The 5,418-nt window shown below is 31.7% G+C and overlaps 1 long non-coding RNA gene across 1 annotated transcript; it reads right to left on the reverse strand.

Annotated features, from left to right (window-relative positions):
• Window positions 1-4,026: 4,026 nt before the first annotated feature.
• On the reverse strand, window positions 4,027-4,874 carry LOC132306836 (uncharacterized). Its single transcript, XR_009482116.1, has 2 exons — window positions 4,781-4,874; window positions 4,027-4,480 (listed from the first exon to the last, which is right to left on the reverse strand). It is a non-coding gene; the product is annotated as an uncharacterized LOC132306836 (long non-coding RNA).
• Between the last annotated feature and the right edge of the window lie 544 nt (window positions 4,875-5,418).

A 5,418-nucleotide genomic window follows, 5' to 3' on the forward strand; every position in this document is an offset into this window, starting at 1 on the left:
ATCTCTTTTTATCATATTCATTTTTTTTGTATTATTTCATAGTTTATTTATATTAATGGGTAATATATGTGACCTTTTGCTATTGCATTAAGGACTCACAATATTGTGCACCTATGTCGTTGCACTGAAGGGGTCCTCTGGTTTTTGTAATGGAATGTGATGTGGTAGATAAGGTTTAAAACTTTGAACGAGTCCCTGTTAAAACAATTGATCCAAAAATTGTTAGAGATAATCAGACATTCTCAAGCACACTGATGTCAAACAAACTACAGACTTTGAGACGTGTATTCACTTTCCTTAAAGTGTTATTTGCTCCCACTCAAATTGAGTTTACTAACGGGTTCTGTAGCAAAACACTTCCAGGATACAACAAAGCCGGAATCTGCCGTTAGTAATACGGAAGAATTCCCTTAAACACTCTATTGAAACTATTATAAGAATGACTGAATATTGAGTAGGAGAGAATATAGTAAGGATTATATTTTTGTATATCAAATCTGAATTAGCCACCCCTATTTATAAAGTACGTAGGGGTGTATACAATAGACATGACTCTTGGTGTAGAGGTTGTGACTTTTAGTTTCAATATAAAAGTCATGTCTCTTCGTAGAAATCCAATAGGCATGACTGTTGGTAAAAACCTAAGAGACGTGACTTTTGGTACATTCACTTAACTACCTTTCTCTCACTCCATATATTCATCCGTGTGTGTGTGTGTGTGTGTGTGTGTATTACAATATATTCAACAATCCTCCACTATATTGTAATATACAACTACTAGTCAAAATTACAGTAATATCACCACGTGTACAAGAAGGTATCTCTCGATTTAAACCTTCAATTAGAGTAAGTACTTCAAAGTTTTAACGAAGAACAATGGTGGCCGCGGCTTAAACCAAGTTTCCTTAATGTTAAAACCAGAAACACCACACATATGATCATATCCAGTTTCTATGAGATGTTCACAATTTCTTTAGCACTATTATGGCCTTATGTTCATCCTGATTTCATGAATATTTACAAGAATAAACCCTAATAACCCTTGCTAGAAGCGGCACCACTTCTTATATTCGTATAGGAGAAGTTCCAATATGTGTCCTGCTACTATAGACACTTCAAAATTTTGAACTTCTTTAAGATTATACAACTCATTTTCAAAACGTAGCAGTCTACACTTAACATCTTGGAAGGGGCAGTTTATATATATATATTTCCAGTGCTTATACAACCACATATCAGTAACTTGTTATTACCCATTAAACTTTGGACTAGCGGTATTCTAGTACAAATTCGGGTTACCATTACTGGTGATTTTTAACAAAGAGTTTCAGCCCCATTCCACTAGACGTAATTTTTTCCAAATCTCTTGAGAGTCCCTTAGTAAGAGGATCTGCTAAGTTATTATTTGACTTAACATATATTATGTTAATAACTCCATCAGTTATTAATTGTCTAACATACTCATGTCTCAAACTGATATGTCTAAACTTTCCATTATATATTTTATTATATGCTCTAGACATAGCTGCCTCACTATCGCAGTGCAAAGAAATAGATGGTATTGGTTGTGGCCACAACTGTATATCTAATAACAAATTTCTCAACCATTTTGCTTCCTTGCCGGCTGCCGCTAATGCAACAAACTTAGATTCCATTATTAAATGTGTTATGCACGTCTGTTTCTTAGATGCCCAAGAAATGGCTCCTCCACCAATTGTAAATATCCATCTAGACGTGGACTTATTATCACTCGCACTAGAAATCCAACTAGCATCTAAGTATCCTTACTGCTAGAAAATCATAATAAAACAGTCATTGGTCCACTGTTCCCTTAAGATATCCAAGGATTCTCATAATTGTTTTCCAATGAACTGTACTAGGATTACTTGTGTACCTAGAAAGTTTGCACACAACAAATGCTATATCTGGCCTTGTAGAATGCATAACATACATTATACTACCTAAAACACTAGCATACTCAAGTTGTGCAATTGCTCTGCCATAATTTTCAAGCATTTTAATATTTGAATCATAAGGGGTATTAGCTTCTTTAATTCCCAAGTAATTATATTTAAGAAGCATCTTTTCAATACAATGCGATTGACACAATGCATACCCCTTTTCATGTTTCTTTACTTTAATTCTTAAGATAGTAACTACTTCATTAAGATCTTTCATTTTAAAGCATCAAGTTAGATACTTCTTAGTTTCAGAAACACCTCTCATATTTGTTCCAAAAATTAGCAAGTCATCAACATAAAGACAAATAATAACATCATAATCATTTGTGAATTTAGAATAAATGCATTTATCAGCATTGTTATGCATAAAATCAAATGATAGTATCACAGAATCAAATTTCTCATGCCATTACTTTGGTGCTTGTTTTAAACCATATAATAACTTTACTAATTTGCAAACTTTCCTTTCATTTCCAAGTAGGACAAAATCTTCTAGTTGTTCCATATATACTTCTTCCTCAAGATCACCATTTAAAAATGCAATTTTTTCATCCATTTGATGCACATGTAAATGATAAATAGAAGCTAAAACCATAAGAACTCTAATAGATGCAATTCTAGCCACGGGTGCATAAGTATCGAAATAATCAATACATTTCTTCTGTTTAAAACCCTTGGCTACTAATCTAGCTTTAAAGGTTTGAATAGATCCATCGGTATTATACTTTCTCTTAAATACCCATTTACAATTCGCCGGTTTTGATCCTTGTGGTAATTCAACCAAAATCCAAGTTTGGTTTGACAACAATGAATCCATTTCATCATTTATAGCCTCTTTCAAAAAAGCTGCATCTCTTGAAGCCATTACTTCAGAAAATGTTTTAGGATCATCTTCTATATTCAATAAAATAAGTATTTTATTAAGAACTTTATTTCTATCTCCTTTTATTAGAAATATTATAGCTTGAGATGAAATAGAATCAGGATCTAAAGCCTTTTCTTTTCTAATTCTTTGACTTTTCCTACGTACAGTCATTTTATCATTTATTTTCCTTTTGTCTCTAAGAGATGTATTAGATTCCAAATCATTAGATTTTCTTTGAATGGGTTCAGATAAAAAATCATGACAAAATTTATTTTCTATAAATTCAACATCTCTAGATTCAACAATGACATTAGAATTTAAGTTTAATAGTCTATAGGATTTAGAATTTTCAGCATAACCTACAAAAACATTTTTTATTCGTCTTGGACCTAATTTAGTTCTCTTTGGATCAGGAATTCTATAAAAGGCTAAACTACCCCATACTTTACGATATTCTAAGTTTGGTTTCTTCCTTTCCAAATCTCATAAGATAAAATATGTGTTTTTCTAGATGGAATTCTATTATGCACATGACAAGCAGTAAATAAAGCTTCACCCCATAAATTTATAGGTAATTTAGCATTCAACAACGTACATAGAATTAACTATATCAACAAGTGTCCTATTGTTTCTTTCAGCCAAACCATTCTTTTGTGGAGTGTAATGTGCACTTTTTTGATGTATTATTCCATGTTCTTCACAATAAGCAGAAAAATCATTAGAAAAATATTCACTACCCCAATCATTACGAAGAATTTTTATTTTCTTTTCCTTTTGATTTTCAATCTCAGCCTTACTACAAGAAATTTGGTTTTTAGTGACAGTCAAATCTGTCCCTAAAAGCCCTAATATCGTCCCTAATGATGGAATTGGACCATCCCTAATAGTTGCGTCACAAAAACTTTTTAGAGACGGTAAAAATTGTCCATCCCTAAAAAAATCAACCTTTAGGGACGGACTTACCGTCCCAAATAGAACCTCTATTGACCGTCTCCGTCCCAAATAGAACCTCTATTGACCGTCTCTAATACAATACTTATTATGCACAATATGGATTGTCCCAAATAGGCTTTTATTATTAATAATAATAAATTTGTGACACTTATAAACTGTCCCTAATACTTGATTATTATTATTGTTATTTTTTTTTTGGCTCTACTAGATTTGTGTTCTAGAAAAGTACATACATCCACAATATCATTCTAGAAAGAAAAAAATAGATTATCACCACAATACGGTGCCAACAAACGAGCTCTTAATCTCATGATGAAATTACAAATTCTTCAATTTTGTAAACAATAACTAAAAGTATATATCTACTAGTTGCTTTAACATCAAATGGTTCCGAACATCCTAAAAAATTAAAACATCATTTTAAACTAAATGCAAAGAAATCCAAATACCCAACAAAATTTGTAGTTCAAAGACAAAGGGCTAGATATAAGCTAGTCATAAGAAAGCTTCAAAATCTGCTGCTGCTGCTGAAGCATCTTCTCAATTCCTTCCATATATTCCGGCAAACTTTATACTTCTTCCTTCAGTTGTGCATTATTTTCCTCAGCAATTTATTCTCTTTTACAAAAAGGATGCATGTTGACGGCTTGGAATTACAAAACCATGTCCGAACCCATGCATCATTTCATCCTACAATTGACTTCTACCAGAAAAATAGTAAAGGCTAAACTAATCACATTAAGAAAAAGATATTTTAATGAGTTTGAGGGGAAGTATCTTAATAAAACAATGCTCAAACTTAGTTAATTCTGACATAAAAAATTCTAATATGAAATAAGAGAAAACAAGATTTTGAACAAATTAGCAACTAATATGTGGTTTAGTCAAATTGCAGATTATATATAGTTAGTGATAGTCATGAAAAAAATAAATAAATAAAAAACTAGCAGACAATTAAAGACAACTACAAGTAGAAAATGAGTGATGACTAGAATTGTACCTGTATGATATTTGAAGGGCATGGTACAACCAGCAGATGGGTAATATTGAGTGAAGATGCTGACTCTTCATGTACAGAGTTTACAGTCTTTGATTATGTGGATTTACATAATGTGTCACTATTAGTTTGATTCAAGAATCAAATTTCATTATGCCATATTTTTCTGGTAAGAGAATCCAACACTAATCACATAGAGGAACTTACCCTTTCTTATATGGCATACGGACCTAAGTAAAGATGAAATAGTTCTTTCCAACAACTTATCACCCAAGCACTTCATACACAAAAGTCCTGTAAAAGAAGTCGAAACATTTATAAAATGTCATTAACAGTGAAAAAGAAATGCAACTCTCCAATATTCATGATCCATCATATTCTTTAAAAAAAAAATAAAGCATTCTGGGTATAATAGTATATAATAGTATGCCCACCTCAATAGTATATAACAGTAACTATTCAGGCATTCTAGCATTGTGTAATACTTAAATGTGAATGGGATGATCTGTTTTGTTTTCCCTTTAAGTGGCAATTAGATTTGGAGCTAAAACCTACGTCTTTATGTAATTGAGAATTAATTTTTGTACATAAAGTTCAAAGAATTTTCATTGCACCAAAAAAAAAAAAAAAAATTGTACTTC

Source organism: Cornus florida, unplaced genomic scaffold (assembly GCF_030987335.1).
Source record: "Cornus florida cultivar Cherokee Brave unplaced genomic scaffold, ASM3098733v1 CherokeeBrave_3.0.0_Hap2_Chr05, whole genome shotgun sequence".
In the NCBI taxonomy this organism is placed as follows: Eukaryota; Viridiplantae; Streptophyta; class Magnoliopsida; order Cornales; family Cornaceae; genus Cornus; species Cornus florida.